The sequence below is a fragment of the Corvus moneduloides genome, chromosome 5 (assembly GCF_009650955.1).
Source record: "Corvus moneduloides isolate bCorMon1 chromosome 5, bCorMon1.pri, whole genome shotgun sequence".
NCBI lineage: Eukaryota > Metazoa > Chordata > Aves > Passeriformes > Corvidae > Corvus > Corvus moneduloides.
This window is the reverse complement of record NC_045480.1, coordinates 10,911,972-10,934,063: the sequence shown is the minus strand read 5'-3', so window position 1 is coordinate 10,934,063 and position 22,092 is coordinate 10,911,972. Positions and strand designations below refer to the sequence as shown.

Sequence of the window (22,092 nt, the reverse complement as noted above, 5' to 3'; positions counted from 1 at the left end):
AAGTATTAGCGGTGACAATATGTATAGAGTTCAGCTGACCTTATCCTTTCATGGTAAAAAAAGTTGTGATGAGGAAACACTGCTTCACTAATATGACAAATTAGGTGAAGAAGTGGACACATGACAAAGCCTAATTATGGAGCAGAAATAATGGGTTATTGCCTCATTTCTGTCAGTCCTGAATTGTTACACAAGTTCAGGCAAGAGAAAAAAAGACAGAAGGAAGAGACACTATACAGACTCTTCACAATCAGCTCATCTCAACAGAATAATGTGGATCTCTTAGGGTTTGGACATATCTTGGCAGAGTTGCCAAGGATATCCCTCTCCCTCCTCCCCACGCATGGAAGCTGAACCAGTTTTATTTCATCCACTGAGGCATTGTGGCTGGAAGAGTCATGTTAACGCAAAAGATCCGTGTTTCTTGTTAGTATTTAAATGCCAAGCAGTTCAACAGCTGAATCATAAGCAGTTCAGCCAGGCACGGGATAGAATTAACTTCAGCTGGCCAAGATGGGTACAGCAGAGCTCTTAAGGAGGCAAGACTTGACAGGCTCAGCAGTAAAGAAGCCTCTGCAAAGCTAATCCTGTCCTAAGATCCTCCCTTTCTTCTTAGCTTATCACAATCTATTTAAGTGAGAAGAAATCAAATTCTTAAAGAATCTGTTTGACGCTTGTCAAGGAGTAGCAGTTTAACTTAGAGAGTAGCTGTAAAATATCATCCAAATAATAAAAAAACCTGGAAAAGTCAGGACAAAAAGTAATTCTTACATTGTTAAGATTAAGTTTAAATTCCAAAGGTATTCCTCTACTTCTTTTTAGACTGGGAGGCATGAGATAAAACATATACTCTCTGAGAGGACAAGATGTACAATTGAATATAAATAAAAAACTCCTGTTGATGCTCTCTCTACTTCCTCCCTTCCCTTCCAAGATGCTCACAGGGTGCTTTCATCTTAACTATTTCCTGATTAGAGAACTTGTGATCCCTTAGGCCAGGCTGGATGTTCTCCTTTAAATGAGTCACCAACACTCTGAGAAAACAATAACTGGACAGTCACTTTCTGAGATACTGAGATGACTTTCAGTGCAGTCTGTACAAGTGAAAGAAGCACATACAAGTGTGTAAGTAGGTATTTAAAATTAGATGGTTATTTCTGAATATTTTTCATCCCTGCCTTTGCTGAGAGCTGTGGTTTTACAAAAAGTTAAAGCTAACCCAGGCTGCTGCTGAGAGGGACTGATGTCATCCCTGATTTCTTATTTCCATGCCTTCCTTTGGGCCAAGATTAGCATTTCTGGGCCATGGGTGAGCCAGAGGAGGGCATGGAGCCAGCTCACCACGTGCCAGTGAGAGCTTCTGTTGGTGTCTCTGCAGGGCAAGAGCAAGGAAGGGAGGATGAGCTGGATCGTATCTTGTAGTAGCAGCCTACATTTAAAGTCACTGTGAAACAGCAGTCTCTGGTGCAGATGCCCCACAATGGTTAACATTGGAAGGGACCTCTGCACACAGTCCAGTCCTACACCTGTGTGTGTATAAAGACGTTCATACATACGTATTTCCACACAGCTATACATGTACATACATGACTATCCTCATGTTGCTGCGGGTGGAAGCACGACAGTTATCAGGAGACATGTGGTGGGAGAAAACATCTCCATCTCCTGGGTCAGGCACTCAGGGTATGGCAGGAAGGCTGCAGCTCACCCCCAGTTCCTCAGAGAACAGCCCCTACTCCTGTGGGCTTTTTATCTGAAGGACTCAGTAGCTATGTGGGAGCCAACACAAGGCTGTTTTTATTATGCAGTATGCTCAGCTTCTTGGAGGATGCATGATTCGGACAGAGAGATTTGGGGCTGCATAGAACATATTGTAATAAAACACCTGAAGGAAAAAATGATAATTATTAAAAACACATGCAAAATACTTCTGCGTATTACAATGTGAAACACACTCAGATGCTCTAACCTGCTGGAATTACCAGAGGCAATTTCACCAACAGCCTAAATGTTATAATTATTTTCAAATGAAAGCAAAAGCTGCAAGTAGGCTCACCTTTAGCTTTCTCCTCCCTGGGGCAGTGCATTCCTGGCAGGGGTGTTATCCTGCATGTCTGTGGAAAGCATTATCTTCTCTGATAACAATGGAGCACTGTGCTTTTAAAGACTACAAGGCAACCATGCAAAGAGTGGGAAAGTTCATTGGGAATAATTCTGTGAGAATTAAACTGTCCTGTAGTCCTCCATGTTTTACATTAGGGACATTGTTTATTTTGCCTTCTGAAATTTGGTTTAAGGTCAAGAAATACAACATCAGTAGAGACTATATTTTTTTACATAAATAATGAACCAGTGGGCTATCAGAACTACCCTTTGTTTTTTATATTTTTTGATTTGTGCTCCTACCTGATAATTAAATAGAAGAGAGTGCAACTGGATAAGCAAAAGTTGTAACAGAAGAATGCACACAGTTATCCACATCTCACATTTCAAGGGGACTTATTTAAGTTTTTGATGTATTTTAACCCCCAGGACATTGTTCTCCAGGTGAAATTGAATACATTACAGTTCCTATTACAGTTTCTTTTCCTAGAAATAAGATTCAAGCATATGATTCAACCCTTACAGAAGCAGGCTACATATATACCCTTACACCATAAGATGAATTTAATAAAGCTGTTTATTGGAAAAATCGTTGACAAGGATTTTGATTTGTGCTGACATGCGACAAGCAAGAGGAGAGACCAATCTTAAAAATACCTTCTGGCAAGGTTTTTAAATCCACAAGCACCAAGGCAAATGAAAGCATTAAATGAAAAAAAAACCCAAACCAAAACAAAACCAAAAGCCCACCATCACCAAAAAAAAAAAAAAAAAAAAAAAAAAAAACACCAAAACAATAAACTCAAAGACTCAAAGAGAAAGAACCCGTATCCTTTAAGGATGGAGTATGGAAGGGCAGAAAGTTTTGTTGTTTCCAGTATATGAGAAAAATGGAAACGCATCTGGAGTGATAGGAAGAAATCTCTCTTGGAGGCTTTTCAAATTCCCCTGCAATGGGTTACACATATTGTATTTCTAGCTGCTTATCTATGGGTGTTGCAGTATAAATGCACGCAGCAGTGTCAATACAAGAGGCTACACACACAAGTGCATTCATATTGAAGACCTGCTGTCCCTAACACTGTTTAAGTACCTGTGTCTTTTCTACCCCACAACTCACGCTCAGCTAAACCAATTCAGCAGCTGGAAGCACTACTTAGTTTACCTAGTGCTTCTGTTTCTGTATCAAAATCCAACAGCTCAAGAAAAGCTGAAAATCCTCACCAGGACTCAGTAAAATTGGGCAAGCTTCCCTAAATTAAGCAGAGAATATCAGGTCCACTGCAAAGTCCCAGGGGTGTATGTCACCCAGGACTCCCAGCACCAGGGATGAGGCAATACAGGCAGACATAGATTTGAGTGTCCTTTCACAGCATGGCTTCTCTCAGACATCCTCCACTGACCCAAGAAGAACACCTGGCGTAGCGAGATAGATAAATACAAGCACATTCTGTAGAATATCAGAATAGCAACAAAAGGGCTAGGAGTGATGGGCACCAGCTAGTCATCTTTAAAGAGGCTGGGGCCAATTCTCCCCAAATATATTTGTGGTCAGCAAATGAGGTTTCTTGAATTAAAAATTTTAGAAGTTTGCACCATTTTGCAACTGAGAGTCTCTCCCAATGTAGGCTTGTTGAATAGGAGGAGGTTTTATTCCAGAACTACACCTCCAGTGCATTTTACCTCCCTACTTCGCAGGGGAGAAGACTAGTTACAAATTAGTTTTAAGTCAAGAAATGCTATCCAATGTTGCCCTTACTAATATCCTTGCGAAGTGAAGAGGTATAAGCACCTATGTGCTATATGGTTGCAAGTACAAACCAATTTCTTCTAAATCAAGGTCAAGAGTGACAGGGAGGCATCTCCAGAGGGTTGTTCCTTGCACTTAAAATCCTTAATACCTGCCCAGTCCTTTACATTTTGTCACATTTAAGGTCTTTATCTATCAGAAAGATCAGCCATTCTCTGGACAGAAAGATAAGGAGAGCTGTGTAAATATATCTACAACAGATGTCTTCCTACCAACACCTGCAGCACCTTGTGGTATTTTGCTGGGGATCTCAGATACAGTTTTGAGGAAAGCACAGAAATATTTACCAAGGCCTAATGCTCTCATTTAGCTCTATCTTGCCTTTCTGGTTAATACAGAAAGTTAACAAAAACTCCAGCTGCTCAGTGTATCACAAGCCCTTGTAAAGAACACATAAATGGACACATGCCTAAATTAAACAGCAACCACGTGGTGGTCTGCACTGAGTGCATGTGATGTGTTTATGAACAACACTTTCTAAAGTACACTGTACCTCTCCAACTTTTAATAATATTTAACTTACCTCATTCTTTCAACAAAAACTATTTAGGTAAAACAATACAGGAATAATCATCATGTTCCAAACACTAATGAATCTTTCTGGGAGGTCACCTGCTATACAAGCAACATGTAGCCACAGAGCAATTATACAACCTGCAGCAGTGATAAAGAACTACATTCCTTACAAAAATAGCTTAAGCTATCATTAAGTCTTTGAACTATTTTTAAGACTTAAACAGCAACAAGAAGTCAGACAAAGGCTGATACCAGTAAACAATAAAAACAGACAAAGAAATAGTGAACATGGGTGCACTGTCTTCCTTCGGGGTGAATGAAGGAGTTTCACAAGGTTCTTTTTCTTTTCTTTTCTTTTTCTTTTTCTACTGGATTCAATGCAAACGCACATGTGACCAACTTTGCTTGATTGCATCTCATGGGTAAACTCATTTTTATAGATGTTCATTTCCCACTGGAGTCTTTTGAGTGCTGTTGTATTTAGAGTTTCCAGCCATCTCTATTAAATCTCTAGATTCTATGCAAATTATTGCTCTATTAAACTACCTCAGAATGATAAATATATAAATGTATTCAATATGTAATATGATATAGTATATAATAACAAAACAAAACAACTGAGTTTGATTAAAAAGCAGCCTTTAAGAGATCACCTTACAATACAATATTTCACATAGGATTTCAGCTGAAGACAGGCATATTTCTCAATTATCTGTATCTATACTTCCTGTCCAGATCTGAAGTATACTTATAAAAGAATCAGGTTTTGGAAATAAATCCAAGCCACTGGTCCTCCCTGGTCTTCCTATCAAAATCCCAAATCCCTGATATTGCTCAAATGTAGGATTCGTCTTTAAATGTATCAGCAAATTATTGGTTAAATCCAGATACTTCAAATTCCCAGAAATTACAATTTCTAGTGTGCACCTTTTTAAAGGACACATGCAAAAAATTTTTCCCAAATTCTATCTGTAGTTTCCCATGTGATGGTTTCCAAGTCACTACACAATCAGTTTCTTTTTCAGCTTTCCTGTCTTCAGAACATATAGTTTTGTATTTTGATGGAACTTTTTTTGTTGTTTTTAAATTTTAAACGGTGGCAATAAAACTAATTATTTTTTTTTTATTGAAAATTAAGAACCTCAGTTACCCAAATGCAAGACGTCTTAATTAGTTAGGCGCTGAGAGCAGCAGCCTAAGAAAAAATCTCACAGCTGAATGAACTCACATTTGGTATGCAAATAGTTTTATATGAGACCAATATAGCAAACTACTCATAAATCACAAAACTAAAATTATACAGCAATGCCCAGAAGTACACCACCAAGAATTTTATATCATAAACCTCATTTACTGAGAATCTGTCTCTGTCATCCTTCCTGCATTTCCAGCCTCTTTCCAAAGACATTTTCACTGAATACCATAAACCATAAAGCCCTGAAATAGCCATGCAAAGATGTCGTGACAGACCTTTTTGTAAGCACTGAGTAAACCCAAAGTAGGAGTACACTTATATATGCAAATGCAAAGAATGATCATCTTGTTTTAAGCCTCCTGAATAAATTCCTTTAATTCAGAAGAATTACTCATTTTATGGGGTTGAAAGCTGAGGCAGGCCATTTGAGCTTTAGCAGTGACATTGCTCTGACTAACTGGCAGCACTCACAATGCACTCATCTGTATCTCAGCTAGTTGCCCAAGGCTCAATGCACAGTCAATGGAGAAATTTAGGCTTCCTAAAATAGATGTCTAGAACAGATCAGATTAATTACATCCTAGAGAAGCCAATTTGTATCCCGATTGTACAGAAGGTCTGCCGGGAAGGAGCTCAGCTGTAGACCTGCTCTCCCATGGGTGGCTCAAGTCGGGCAGAATGAATCTCACTCTTAAGTGCCTATCAGCTTTCACATGCCTTTCATTTGGAAATCTGATCCCATGTTTAGTAAAATGAAAGTGAAAAAGAGCTTTCTCGTTATGGTAAGATATTTAAATATAGTTAGAAAGTTGTTTAGTGACATGTTATATTCACATATATTTAATTGTGCTATTATTATTTATCATTTTCATGTCATCTTTTAACTGCGCTTAACCAGTTTTGTTGAGAACAAAAGTAAGAGAAATATCTAGATTTGCATTTTCTGAATAACTTATTAACTGGCACCACAGAGAGCCACAGTAGAGATCCCATGGAGCCTCCTGAGTTTCAGATTCCCTCAGCATTCACATGAGGCTGCTGCTACAAGCACCAGGCACAGGCAGGACTTGTGAACATATGATGACACAGTTTCATATTCCCGTTTTTTCAACAGATGGTCTGAGTGCTTTCCTTAGTACCTTGCAAGTACCAATAGTAGAGCCCTATTTTAGATGTGAATAGATTAAAACAAACTGTTTACCCTCAGTTAAGAAGCACATTTCCAAATGCTAATCTTCAAAATTGGTAAATGTAACATAACTTCATAAAAATACATTCTCATTTCACTTTAACTTTGGCTTCCTTCTGTCACAGACTCACCACGGTCTTTATCTCCATGCCTTAAAACTGGTGTGAAAAACGTAACAGATGTGATGGATAAATGAAAGATTTCATTCTACTGTCCTAAGAAAAGGGAGGAGGGAAAGAAAGCGCTTTTGGCTGGTAGCTGACACCCATCTATCAAGAACAGTGAACGTGACAGGCCACCACAGACAGAATTAAATGGTTTTAACAAACAGCACGCTTGTTCCCTCAAGTCCCACACATAAGCAGGGCTTGCACTGCACTCAGTACCTTTGCTTTTCCTAACCTACCAACACCAGTTCAGCCATGGCAATTACAGTTACAGCCCCAGAGTACACTGAATAATGCAGTTAAATATCCCATTACTACCCCTCTGGATCTCACTACTGCTCTTCTGCACCTGATTTAGATAAGCACCAATGCACTTACTTCACAAATCTTATTACAATTTGCAATCATTCTTATCTTTAATCAATGTCCAAGTTTGTTGCCTTCTGCTTCGCTTTGCCTTTGGCTGCACGTCAGGTTGCATTGTCTCTGAAGGACAGTGATTGAAAGCAATCTGAAATGAAATCCCCTACAGAATTTCTATCCATGGTCTTCTGATAAGAAAGCAGACCCAAACAAGTTCCCATCATCAAGATTCTGTATTGAAGGACTGAAAATCTCCATGATGGAGCACCTTGGTCTCATTTCTTACAATGGAGACACTTGCTCACCATTTGTCTTCTAAAGCAATTTGTCAGGACAGTGACCCTATCCTAAACTCATCACACATGAAAATTAACAACAGACATGGATACTCAATCAAATACAGAGTAAGCCAAGGCTAAAAAAAAAAAAGGAGTGGCAAAAAGTCATACATAGAGGATAGGGTACCATTCAGATGTGAATGGATGCCAAATCCAAAAGACCTCCAGTGGGGGGCAGAAGGTTAAGAACAAGCATAAGCATAAACAATAACTAATATTGTTGTTTTGGGATAAGATATTTACAAGTGAAGTGTACAATAAACCAGTTTAATGTTTTTCAAGTCCAGCAGATATATTGTCATCTTTGGACTTTCAGCTAGATTGAGGTCATCTTATGTTGCTGAGCGCCCTATATGAGCAGATGCTGACAGATGATCATTTGGAAAAGCAGGTATCAGTCACAATGAGTACACCACTCGAAATTTTCCCTTCAGAAGGTACTATTTGTAATCTGGAAACTGACAGCAATCCAACCTAGCAAGTAAAAATCCTACAATAACTACACAGCAAAAGAGTGATGACCCATTATTTATCCAGAATACACAGTTCTTGCTTTGAGAGATTCTGAAAATGGATGCATGTATGAGAAATGGAGAAAAAAAAAAAACCTCAGGGAAGAAAAAGAAGCTACAGTAATAGGAAACTACCCAAATTAATCCACTTGCTAGTCTTAATGCATATTTTACAGTTGTTTTGCTAGCTTAATAATCTATTTCTTAGCCCTCACACTTCAAGCAGATGGGATGCAGCCCTCTGATCCTTAAATTAAAAACCATGCAACTTTATGATGACAAAATCTTTAATCATCCAGGACACAAAGTCTACCACTGTCAGAATTTGAATTCAGTGACGTAATTCCACAGTGTGATCAGATAAAGAAAGGAAAATAATGGGATTTTCAAAAGCCCAGATTCTAGTAATCTTTTTTACTAGTAACAAGCTGGCAGACAAGCAGAATGTAAAACAAGACAACAGCAGCAGACAATGAAAATTCTCAATTCTCTCCACTCAAAGGGCTCTCTGCTGGTGCTCAGTGATTTCCCAGCAGTCCTATTATTAGGGTCCCAAGTCCCTGATCTTTCTGGTATTAGTCAATGACAAAAATTCACTTGCTGACAGGCAGAGAAAGAGTTATTGTAGGCAAGAACGCTATTTCTTAAGCACAGGAAGGAAGAGGCATCACCTGGTTATAATGCCAAATTAAAAACTGAATAAAATTATTTAATTCTGTATTTGGTTTACTACAGTATAAACAATAATTCCATAAGAAAATGCACTTTACATGCGAAATCAGCAACCAATAAACATTTCTTTTTCCAGGTGGCTTTTATTAATTCTGTTCCTTACAGTTTGAAATGGCATTTTCCCTTCCTGCTTTGGACAGCTTCCACTTGTGTATGTGAAGTTTTCTCCTTACAAAAATCTCACCCGGAAGAAATTCTCACTTTAATAAAGAAACAACAGCAAAAGGAATTAAATATTTTCCTAGGCTTAGTTCAGATGGTCCAAAAACTACCATTTTGGAGAATTATGCCACTAATAATGATTTCTCCAATCCAAGCAAAATACTTCTTGCCATGCCCTTTGTCTGCTTTCATGGAGTTACACCCTGGCAACTCTCATCACAATGTACAGTTGCTCCATATTACTTCTATATTACTGAACTATACAAAAATGTTCTTTACTACTGATTGTAACAAAACAACCCTGTGAAGTACTATGGTACACACAGAGCCATGCCTCACCCCTCCTAGAGCTGGTAAGAGCCTTCTGGAATTATACACATACTTTTTGTTGCGTCATTGCACTGGGTACAGCTGAAATGAATAGGAAAAGGATTATTTTGGCACGAAGTGAACTGATCCAGGATGGTCAGCTCTTACAGCTGACCCTGGTGAAGGCAATCAAAGAAAAGTGCACGTACATGTGGAGGGTCTCAGCACGTCCCTCATCAGTGAGAAAACCTGCACAGGGAGAAGGGCACAGTCTGTAATTTCAATAGCAAATAGTAGAGCACTGAGTGGCAGCACTCATGTATGGAGGGCAGGGCTGTAAAACAGCAGGTGAGATGTTTGCTCCAGACTGCTTGGCACAAGGGGCAGGTGAGGTAATCCCTGCAAACCGCAGTTCAAACGTGCTGTGGCAAAAGGTCTTCGGGATGCAACACCTGGCATTACATCAAAAAGGTTTCCAGGTGAAGCAGATAAAAGCTTGTTTATCCCAGAGTTTAGGAGTGTTCCTAAACTCACTAGCATTGCAGGAGTTAAGATGAAACTTTAAAAAGCAGGGGTGGCAACATGAATAAATGCAAAAGATGCTAAAGGCTTCTTACATGCTTCTCTCCCTTCTTTGCACTTCATTAAAGAGAAGATTGTGGGTTTGTACTGAAATCTCAGGAGTGCTGAGGCACTAGCAGGGCTGATGAGAGGTGACCAGTGTACCAAAATCCTTAAAACTTTATTATGCATTTCTTTCAAGCATTCATGCAACCTGTCAGTTCCCTCCTTCCCTTTGCACCCTGAACATCTGCCACTTCCAGTTCCTACTGCTTGTTCCATTTCATGAAGTCATTTGATTTTTATGAGTTATTAACATATAAAGAGCTGCTCTAAGGTACCAAGTGCTTTATAAGTCGCTGCTGACAACTTGCTAGAAGGGCCATGCTACTTTTGCTCTCTATACATAGCTCAAACTATATCTTGATCAAGGGCACATTGCTGCTGTGTTGTGTCTGGGCACATTTGGTCCTGGCTCAGGATGGGCCATCCAGCTGATGCCTCCTGGCCACGAACTACTCCACAATCACACCTTGGAAAGCTGCATAGCTTCATTTCATGTATCTTTACTTTCACATTATTTACACGCAGCTCTTGCTCTGGGTTGTTCAGATCCTGTCTCCCAGAGGGAAGCACTCAGCAAGAAGCAGCCCTTCCCTACAGCAATGTGTAGGGAAAGGGCTGGACTCGTTCACAAACACGGCTTCCAAGCTACCTCCCTGAAGCAAAAGAAGAACTTAACCAGTTTAAATGCAAAGACTGAAACTACTTAAAGCACACTCAAACCAAACTAAGGTTTGATCCCTATTTAGTAGAGTACTTTTTCTTTATTTGGTTTTCTTTAAAGCTGGCAGAAAATCCCAGAACAGCTGGGTTTTTTGTAAGAGCTGGTATGTCAGGAAACCTAGCCCAAATGACCCCAAGTCTCAAAGATGGATTTCACCCTTTGCTCCCATAAAGTACAATAAACTTCAGGGCAATCTGAGTTTGCACTTATATCCTGGAGCCTGTAGATGTGCTGACCATAAACCAGACAGGAATCCCAAGTGCAAGAACAGCAGAGCTCATCCCATAATGCTTTAAAAGATGTTACTGTGGTAGGAAAAAAAAAATTGAAGGATTTAAAAAGGGTTGAAGGACTCTATAAACCCCCAAACATCATACCACTTCAAGACAACTTCTGCTTTCCTTGGAATCTAATCAGTATTTTAGTTGTTTCTTTGGGACAGTCAGTCATATGGGCCTTCTACACATACATCTGCTTGCCCTTGGGTTGTAGAGAGAGCTACTGTTTACAGACAAGCCTGCACTACAACTTATTTTTTTACACTCAGACCACTTTTAAAAGTTACATAGTTGAACTATAAGCAAGAGGATAGAAAAATGAGAGATCTGAAAAAAATGAGGTCAAAGGGGGGGATAGCTCTCAGCAAGATTCTCCACATATGCAAAATCTAGACTCAGTGTTTTGCAAACAACAATAAAGAGGAAGATCCAAAGGGATGTGAAGGAAATTGCAGTGTTCAGGGGCTGTGAGGCTCAGTCATTGCAGACAAACAGACAGGAACAGCAGTCAATGGGAGACTAATGGAAACTTGAGTCAGATTAAAATTAACTGTTGCATTTTTGGGGCTTGTTGAACACAGTTTGCTCCAGAATAGCTCTGGAATAATGCTCAGGATGTGGCTGTCACAAGCAGGAAGGTGTCTTGATGGCCACAAGCTGCAGGAGTAGAGGCTGGTGGATGCTGAGTTGCACTCAATCCAACTGTCCATGTCGCTGGCAAAAATGTTAAACAAGACTGGTCCCAAAACCAACCTCTGAGGAACAGTCCTCGTCATTCATTTACTTAAAGTTTAGTGCTTGCATAAACACTTTTCTGGGCGCCAGGGAAAGAAGACCAAGAAGCTGAAAAAAGCAAACCAAGGACAGCAGAAAGTCCCAGAGAAGATGAAAAGTTCACAAGCCACAGGAACAGACAAATTTTCCCAGAGAGGGAACAACTTTTCCTTTCCCCAGAAAGCGTCCCCAGAGGACACTTGTTTTGTTTATCTGAGGTTTTTGGTGTGTGCTTTCAGCTGTCTGCATGTTTGGGGGTTTGTTTTCATTAATTTCTGAAGTGAGAGACTTTTAGATTTTTTGATTTGGGTTTGTTTTTTTAAGGTCTCCAACTATTTTTTTTTCCCCTTTTAAATGAAACCTTACTTGTTAAATATCCCCTTTTTCAGCAGAAATAGCTAACCTTGGAAATAGGATTGTTTTTGTAACCAGGTGGGGTCCCACCCATCTGCACTCAGCATTATTCATACTGGCCCTCATCCAGAATTTTCCCCAAGACTCTTCAGGGTGGATTTCATTCCTGTTAAGCTCAAAACAAAATGCTATGGCCTGACCTAGCCTCTTGTCTACTCTCAGCTCTCCTGGTTCTTCCTGAAGGACCCACCATGCACCCATCATTCCCTCTCTAAGGAGACTCACAGCTTTTCCTGGTCCTAATGACAAACATATGATGCAGACAGAGGGCTCAGGCGAGGAGAAGAGTTCTGTATATTCTCAGAAGACCTTCAGTTGGAATACTTTTTCCCTTTTCCAAGAATCAGATCTTTTCATTTTCCAAAGGGTATTCTTTTGATAATGCTATGTATTAACAGAGCTGAAAATCACTGAGCTTCTTAGCATCTTCAGGTATTTACTTTCTTCAGCCTGGTCTCTTACGAACAGTGACAAATCCAGTATTTCACTCTATTCCCTAGAATGGACTTCATTACACAAATAAATCCACTCTTCACAGGGGCAATTTCTTTCTGTTTGATCTATGCAGCAGCAGAAGAGCATCAGAGTGGCCCCTCCACAGCTCAGCTCCCATCCACCACTGCCCTGGTGTCACTCGGCAGCCCTGCTCCTTAACTCATCCCTCTGCCTTTTTCATTATCTCTCCTGTTTTCAACTCCTGCCATTTTATTATTTCCTCATTACAGCCCACCTTGTTTTCAGGGCTGAAACTACATCTTTTTGTTTGGTCTGACTTGCAGCAGGCAGCCAGGTGCTTTGCTGCACCCTCATGAAGCAGGAGCCCTCAGACAATGATGCAGGAGTCAGCTCCTCAGACCAATTCCTGCTGGCAGCTTTCCCTCTCCTCCTCATCCTGCTGCTGCAATGGGACTGCTTATGGCTTTGGCCTCTTAAAAGGCCAAAGGTTGTTGACCAAACAACCTCTACCAAGTGTTTGTGCAGTCATGGTGCCTGGCTGCTGGAACCAGAAGAAGATGGACAACAGGCAGTGCAGTTTTGAGCAGGCTTCTTGTCGCTCAGGTTTGCTGGTCTGTGGGGCAGGGACTGAGCACTGCAACCACTGCCCTGCCTAGTGCCAGTGCGGCAGACGGGACTATAAAACCTGTCAAACTCACACAGCACACACTGAGAGAAACCACAAAAATAATTATTTCCATAACCAGCTAGCCAGCTCACATGATGTTTTTTTCCTGACAGAGTAGATAACCTTTTGCTAAATGTATTTCACATTTTATGCACACTTTCCTTGCACCTGCTATTGCTCATTTCATGTGGCATTTCAAACTTCCTTGCTCAGATCTGGTACCAAGATGGCTTCTGCCAAGAATTGGCTGATTAAAAACCACAGAAATTACAGATCATACCCTGCAGTTGGCCATCAATATTAGCAGTTTGAAGGTCAAGGCCTTAATTTTTTTCTTGAAAGTATGATGGTACATTTATTATTAGCAATTAGCCATTGTTCTTCTAAAACCTGTGTGACAAAGGCAGCTCTTACATATCACCTATACATATACACACTCTTTATTCATCTATCTATCTATCTATATCTCCATATTCATTTGTATCTATCATACATAGACACAAACATATCACCATGATGGCAGACAGAATTACACAGTAGCAATTCTCCCTGTCCCCATTGCTTCTTGCTCTCCCATCTACCTGTCAGCAAGGACTGTGCCTGCAAGGAAGCCAGGCACGAAGTGGCAAGCTGTCAAACTGTCACTGTACTGAGCACAGGAAAGGAAAGCAAGAAAGTTTTATCTATTGTAGATGGCAAAAAAAGGAGAGCAAAGGAATTTGAAAATGGCAGTGAACTTGGTGTAACAATGAAAAATGTAAGAACACAAAATATTTTAAATTTTAGTAAAACTCCACAACCAGACCAAGGTCAATAGGGAAAACCAACCAACCAAACAGAAAACAAACCCACCACTTACAGGGTGTTAATAATGTTTTGCGTGCTGAAAAGGGAGATGTTGCAGCTGATCAGCTGATCTTAGCTGCTACAGTATGAACTTTCCTCTGGAAGAGATCTAGAGTAGCCTGCAAAGGCACACGTGTTCCCAGAAAAAAACCCCCAAAAAAACAACAAACCACTTAATCTGAGAAAGCTATGTTATTTCATACAAGATTCAGAGCAATCTGAAAACACTCACTTATTCCCTAACATTTACTTGTATAGAAAACACCTGACTTATTCTAAATGCATAAATTCCTTAGCAAAAATAATGCTGAGGATTAGAATGGGACTGGAGAGCATCGCCTGAGAAAGGCTGAAGTTGCAAGGCTTGTGAATGAGTTGCCAGTGCCATTGAGATGTAGTGAAAGTCTCTTCCACTGCTTTACAATCATCATCTTTTATTAATCAGCCCAACAGCACACGGCAAAAATAGGAATCTGCCTACAAAGCTGGCACATATGGGAAAAGCTCACTCCTGGTTGTTTTATTTTAAACAAACCCTACAGTAGCTCCCATTGTTTGTTTGTTTTTCCCCCCAGACTAGACAGCATGTGGCTTATGAGCCACACTGATAGATGTGATAAAGCTCCTGCCAGATCTGATTGATGACGGCACTAGGAAGTGCTGTGAAGGTCACAGTGTAATTCTCTCTTTGCAGCTGCTCCTGGCAAAAAATGGTACAGGAAAATAAAATCTGGATCTGCTAATTGCTAATAACAGAGAAATTCTATCCTTACCTTGCCTTCTCCTCTCTTCCAATTTCCAACAGGAATGCCATAAGCATGTGTAACTGATGAAAGACCAGATAAGTTTCAAAGAGATACTCCAACATCCTTTAATGGACAAAAAAAAAAAAATCCATCCACAGCAACTGGTCAAATATTGAACCTTCATACTTTGAAGACAGCACAGAGTAGTTTAGCCTGAAAGCTGCATATGAAAGAGCTTTTACTATTTGCTCTTCTGTAAAACTGAGATAACATACCACTGCATATTCCCTGTGAAGGAGTGCTATCTCTGATAATGCGAACACATGAAATAAGCTCCTTTCCCAGTCTATTCATTTTAAATGAACAAGGCAAGCATGCTTACTAGAAGTGGCTACTAGCAAGCCAGAGCATCAGTCAGTTAAGTAGGACACCAAAATCCTCTTTTCCATAAATGTTGAAATGTGATGAGGACACTGATAAGAGACTTTGGGGAATTCACAAACATGATATAATGACAGTCCCCTAATGAATAATATATATTCAGTGCAACTCATAGCAATTACCTCACATACACAGTGCTATATTTCTTGGGGGTAAGATGTTGTTATCTTTGGGACATCAGCTACATTACAGATTAAATTTGAAACCACTTGTGTACTCTTTTCTGGCACTCACTATTAATGGATGGAAATATTTTTATTCAGCATTTTGTACTCATAAAGATTTTGGCACAATAAGGCCATTACCAACCTCTGTCTTAGAGAAAGATAGCCTTTATCACTCAGCTCAAAACTACATAATGGCAGAGAGATGTTGGCAGCAGAAATCCCCCAGATAGTCAAAAAATCCCACCACTATGTCACCATAAAAGGAATAATACACTGATTTTTTTCCCCTTTTTTCAGTTTAGGAAAGAGATTTAGAGAAGACAGGCCTATCAATTTGGTCCTTTTATGGCCAAACATACACCATCAATTTTAAAAATACCAATACATGTATAGAGCAGTAACTATACAAGATCCAACTGATAAAAAAATCCTCTTAGGAGTTTCTTTCCTACATTTCTTGATGAACACTGGCAAAATATACAACAGATATTGATTCATCCTTTTCACAGCCTCCTGTATTCTCCAGAGGACACTCTAAGAGAGGTAACCACCATCAGCTCATTTGGACATTGCTGTGTTAAGGGCGCTCAGCACCTTTAGCAATCAAACCTTGCTTTAGTCATGACTAAACCTAAGTCATGACTGACTTCTTGCTAAGGTGGCAAAGGGGTAACTGATGGCAGTTCTGCCATTCAGGTTTTAATTTCTTGCCATATCTCTGGAAAATAGAGATTATGTCCCAAAAGACTGTTACCTGTAAAGAGATATCCCCTGCTGCACAAACCCAAGTTATGTTCCTGCAATACTATTCATTAGCATTACTCACATCAGCATGTCTTTCATGACCCAGAGAGTCAGGAGTTAACTTCTGATCATAGAGTATCATAGAATGGTTTGGGTTGGGAGGGACTTTAAAGATCATCTAGTAGAGTAAGAGCAATTTATTCTACACATAGTGTTTTAGAGCACATGCACTATAAATGGCAGATCTTCATGCGTGCATGGGTGGGCTGGTGCAGGGAGACTGTCATGCTGGTGTAACCCCTGCACTCTCAGCTCAGGGTCACCCCTGTGCCACTGCATCTACGTGTTTTCCTACCTGCTCATACCGTGTTGACAGACTGTTCTCAGTATTGCTTCATGCAGACACTCCCCAAAAAGACATCTGGTATGGTCTTGAAAACTTAAATTGCTCTAAAGTCAGCTTAGGATGCTTCATAGTAGGAAAACTAATTCCTCCTAGACAACCTTTATAGATGTAGGGGTACATTCCAGACCTGGCTTTTCCAGTCCTTTACTAAAAGCTCAGAGTTCACAGTACCTGCAGTCCTCTGGTTGACTTCCACATTTCTATTACTCTTGTCGGGTTTGACTGCTAAGAGTTCAACTGTGAGCCTGAGGGCACTTTACATTAGAAGTATATTAATCTGGGATAATACCTACTGAGTGAGTAACACACTCACCTGCCCAGCCCAGACAGACAGTTTTTGTATCAGATGAAACACTATTTGTCAATGAACTGATGAATCAGGGAAGTCAGAACCATACCAGTAGCTAGGTGTCATTCACATCTAAAACCAGTTGAACTGCATAGCTGGAAGGGATGCATAAATTTTTTGAAAAATTGCCACAGTAGGCTTTACTGTGACTAACCCATAATAGCATAGAGGGGACTAAACTGTTCAGGAGTTTGGAGGTGCAAGTCCTCGCATCCCACCCTTCCACTTCAGCAGGAGATCTCTTGCAAATGAATATAAAGTACATCCCTTCCTCCTCCTCGACCCTCCTCACAAAACAAAGAGCACAGCTTTGAACAAAGCAGTTAGCCAGGCAGGCTCCTGGATACCACACTCCCACTGACTGACCTATCAGACACAAAACTTTGGAAAATGGATGGAAATTAAATCGGTCCACTCCAGATTGCATCAACCAGCCCAGAACTGCTGGCTCTTTGTCCTGAGGCAATGTCACAAGGGAGACGGAAGCAAGCAGCAGGGCAAGACAATTCCTGATCTTACAGCAAGTTGTTTTTGCACCACTGAAAGGAATAGCACAATTAGCCATATGTGAACCAAATACAGCCTGTCCCCATTGAGACTTCAATATTTGATTTTGGGCTTTATGTCTCAGACAGTACCTCTTCAACTCTGAGCTTTAGGAGAGGAAAAGAAAAACCTCTTTCACTAATATTGTACGATTTTAAAATAATGTGAGTGGTTGATCTATTGAAGTGCTACATTTTACCCCCTCCTTGTTAGCACTGTTTTGATACTGCAATTTCAACCCCACAGACCTTCCAAATCCATTCATCTAAAAATCTACCCAAGACCCAGGAACACAACACAACACTTTGACTTTTGCTGACAAATTTCCTAGGAAACGCCGAACAGTACCACATGTCACCAAAGGCAGTGAGTTCTGGTCATTGTTCTGTTTGCAAGCTTGTCACTGCAATCACTGGCTGACACACAAAGAAAACTGTAGATGCTTCTTTTTCTAATTCATTTCAAATTCATCTTAAACCCATCTAGTGCCCTATAGCCCCAGAAAGACAGGATGCTCTCCCTCTGCCTCTAACGTAGCATTTGCTCTTCTTCCACACCAGTTCCAAAAGGAAAAATGGTTTGTTTAAAACAAGAAAGTAATTGTGCAGTTCTTCCCATGGAAACCACCAGGAGGCATAAGGGATGACGGAAGAGCACCAAGTGCCCATACAGGACAGCACTGACGGACAGATCCATCTGACTGCCAAGCTGTTCCCTTGTGCCCCTGCACTGACCATTCTCAGAAAGGCAGACAAAAAAAGCTTCATAAGACTGTTATTTTCATGAATGAAAAGGGTGGCGCTATGACACTTGGAGCAAAGAGTGGCAGAGCACCTGCAAGGGTGAGACACTAGTTATGGAATAATCATTAATTGTTATGGATACCTCTGAGAACTGAACCAAGATGTGTTGTGACATTTTTTCCCCATGGAACAAAACAAAGAACTGCACAAAGAACAGCAGAATCTGTCATCTTAGGAAGACCTGGACTGAAGTATATTATTTAATTGTATCTCTCTGGCTTTGAGATTTATCATTTCATAGTTGGATCTCAGCCGTAAAGTTCAGTCATATGATAAACAGAACAGGCACACCAAGTGTTTGCATCAAACTGATCATATAGGATACAGAGGGGAGATGAGCTAAATACTTCTCTGTTCCTGACATGTGCCTTGTCTTGCCTTACAGAGTGTGCATTTACTCATTTGCACTGTCCTTTAGGGCAGGTGAATGCCTGGGTTGCCGAGGGATGCTTGCCTGAATCCACTCACCTCCTGCCACTCCAGAGCTTTCAGGTTATAAAGCTTATGGCCATTTATCTGGCTCTTTTGCCGCCCATTATTTTTCTACCGCCTAAATCTTTGGCAAGTTTCCTCTAACCCCCCCCACACAAGACACATACCGCGCGCAGAAGGGACAAACTTGAGTTTCCAAAAAACCTCTCAGTGGAACAAATCGAACCACGTCGCTGTGACCTGTCCCCCCAGCCTCCAATGGCAGGCTGCTCCTCAGCTCGAACCTCCGTTCAACAGGAAATCAAGGAGGGGGTCGGCCCGGGAAGCCAACGGGATGGATCTGGAAAGATGGTTCTGTTCGCCTTTGCCCTGACTGACTCCGGGACTGTAACATGATGCAATCACTCGGCTATGATGACACAGGATCAAATAGCCAAGCCTGTAGGGAGACCACCTCTGCCCACCCCAAAAGGGAGAAAATAAGGAAGCTCGCCGCGGTACAAAGCAGCAGCGCGGCCGCCTGGCCGGTGCCTTTCCCGGGAAGGGATGCGAATTTCGGGATGGCGGACAGAGGGCTTCGTTCCGGAGGATCTCGGCCGGGTTTCTGCTCTTTCAAAGCCCGGGCAGGGGCCGCCCCGCGCTCGCTGCCGGGGAAGCCGCCGCCTCCCGATAACCGGGCTCCCTCCCAGCTTTTTCCATGTGCTGCTCCCGGCCAAGAAAACGAGTGAGACTTTATTTCTTTTTTTTTTTTTTTTAATTTTTATGTCCTTTTTTTTTTTTTTTTTTTCCCCCCCAGTAGGCTCACAGCTTTCCTAGCACGGGGCTGCCCGGAGCAGCAGAGGAGCAGAGGCTGAAAAAGCCCATTTCTGAATCCAGCCCTTCCCCTCCCTCTTTTTCTCTCCTGTGCTCCCTCTCCGCCCGCGGAGCTCGGCAGGGATGCTGCCCGGGGCGGGCGGCGAGCGAGCGGGGCCGGAGCCCTCCTACCTTTGCGGCCGTCCTGCGGCGGCTGCCGGCACAAAGCGGCCGAGCGCGGCTCCTCCCGCGGCTCCTCCCGCAGCCCCGCTCTGCCGCGGAGCGCAGCCAGCGCCGCGCCGGGAAGGGACAGCGGGGAGGGGACAGCGGGGAGGGGACAGCGGGGAGGGGACAGCGGGGCGGGAGCAGCGGGGCGGGAGCAGCGCCCGCTCCCACCGCCCCCGGGCCCGGGCCCGCCCCGCGGGGAGGGGACAGCGCCGGGGCGGAGCCAGCGGAACAAAGGCCGGGGGCCCCCGCAGCACCCCCTGGGTGCAGGGCAGGATGGGGCGGGTGTGCGCAGCAGCTCCCGGGCAGGGGCGGGTGAGCCGAAGTGCTCCTTGCGAGGCAGATGCTGGCAGATCAAACCTGGGCTTATTTCCCCAGAGAAAAGCCTCCCTGGAGTCGGAGTTGTTCCCCGAGCCAATGCTGGAATACTGCGGTACGGGAGCCTCAGTGCAGCCCATGCCCTCCCTATTCCTGCTCAGCAGTGACCTGGGCACTGAACAGTGGAGAAGTAACGTGGATTTGGGGATAATAAGCATGTCGGCATTTATCTAAAATTTAGGCTCTTTTGTTAAAATGGTGTAAAAGCATGCACAGACTCAACATGGATTTAACACCAGGTTCAATCATCTTAGTTTAGCTTGATACAAGCCATATTTAAATCAAGGTGAGACTAAGGTTTATATTGATTAAACCTGCAGGCTTCAGTTTGTAACAAAATTGCTGAACCAGGGCAAGCTTGTATATGAGCAACCTGGGTAAACATCTTCCAACTTTGACAAATTCATTTATTTTCCTCCCTGTCCATACAGAAGCTGGAAAGCTGAGGTCACAGAAGAATGTCACTAAAGGAAGAACATTAGTTAAGGCAACAATATTTAGTCCAGCTGGGTGTCAGAACTCTTGTTCTTGTTACTTCAACTCCAATAGTTGGATGCACAAGTGTGCTCTTGTGCAGAATATTTGGGGAACATGGTACATGCAAGTGCATAATTCTGTACAAGCTTGTAGCTTACTTTGTACCTTAGAGTATGCAACTTCTTAAGCACCTTAAATTTTGATGAATAAAATTTGGGTTGTTCTGGCCAGATGTGCTCTTCTGTCCTGTTTCATCATCCTCAGTCATTCCAACATGGTGGTACCCAAAGGAACAGGTTTAACCAGGGAAAATTCTATTTAGTCAGCATGTCAGTGGCCACTTAGGATATGCATGAGATCTCTGTACCCTAAAACAAGAGAGCTGAATTCACAGCCCAACCTTTTCAACAAATATTACTTCGCCTAAAATCTCACTTTCAGCTGTTCTCTTTCTTGTATGCCTTTGGGTATGGGCAGGGAAGGACTCGCCTACTGGATGAGCTATTACAGCAGCAGCCTGCTCCTACCTGCCCTTTTGTATTCTGCATGTTGGGAGTTGGCTTTGGAGTACTTTTTTTTTTTTTTTAAGTGATTTTTCAGGCAATAATAAAGTGCTTAGCCGGTCTTGAAAAAATCAAGCTGTAGCACTTCTTCTCCACAGTTCAACTGCTTGCAGCTATTGCTCTCTTTGAGCTACTTAACTTGTATCATGACCTGTAAAATATGATCTCTAGGGAGAACAATCCAGAACTTTGGTGTTAAAGCACAGCCCTTGGCTGCTGCGCTGCATGCAGTGCAGTGAGCACTTCCAGGATTTGCTGCCTTGACTGCTGCTAGTTTTTCGGGGTTTTTTTAATTTTAATGCACTCATCACATTAAGTAACACTTCAGCCTCTGCCTGCCCCAAGACGTGCTGTGGTCTGTAAACAGGGTGCTTGGTTCTAGCAACACTTCAGAGCATTTCTTCCACAGAAATGTCGTGAAGAAGTTAGGAAGCTGATCAGCAAAGAAACACAGATGAGAGAGAGTCATCACAAGACCAGCAAGAAAATAAGCACTTTATGCCCTCTGTCAGATATGAAAGTGAGATAACTAAAGGGTTTGTCCTTAGGCTGTTGGAGAGATTGGTAAAGACTTCATGTCTTGTGGTGGTAACTCCATAGGGACTAAATAATGGGCCATCTATCATGGAGACGATCATCAGACAGCACAAGCTGTTCCTCATGGACAAGCTCTCTCATAAGCTGAAGGGCTCAAAAGGACTTTTTTCTTATTTGAATTCTTTGTTTCCACAATGCTACACTTTAAAATGGCATTACTCCCCCACTTTTTAGTTTGGCCATATGCATTCCATAAGCTACTTCAGCTGCAAAATACAACTTAGTGATTCATTGCATTTCTTTCCCA

General features: G+C 41.9%; 1 protein-coding gene across 5 annotated transcripts in view; it reads right to left on the bottom strand.

Annotated features, from left to right (window-relative positions):
* The window catches only part of AFAP1 (actin filament associated protein 1), a 114,933-nt gene extending 94,988 nt beyond the window's left edge, over positions 1-19,945 (bottom strand). Inside the window, exon 1 of one of the 5 annotated variants that reach the window (XM_032109889.1) lies at positions 19,798-19,945. The gene's annotated coding sequence lies outside the window, so the exon portion shown is untranslated. The remainder of the gene's footprint in view (positions 1-19,797) is intronic. The other 4 variants (XM_032109887.1, XM_032109888.1, XM_032109890.1 and 1 more) reach the window with 4 other exon arrangements.
* Positions 19,946-22,092: the final 2,147 nt, after the last annotated feature.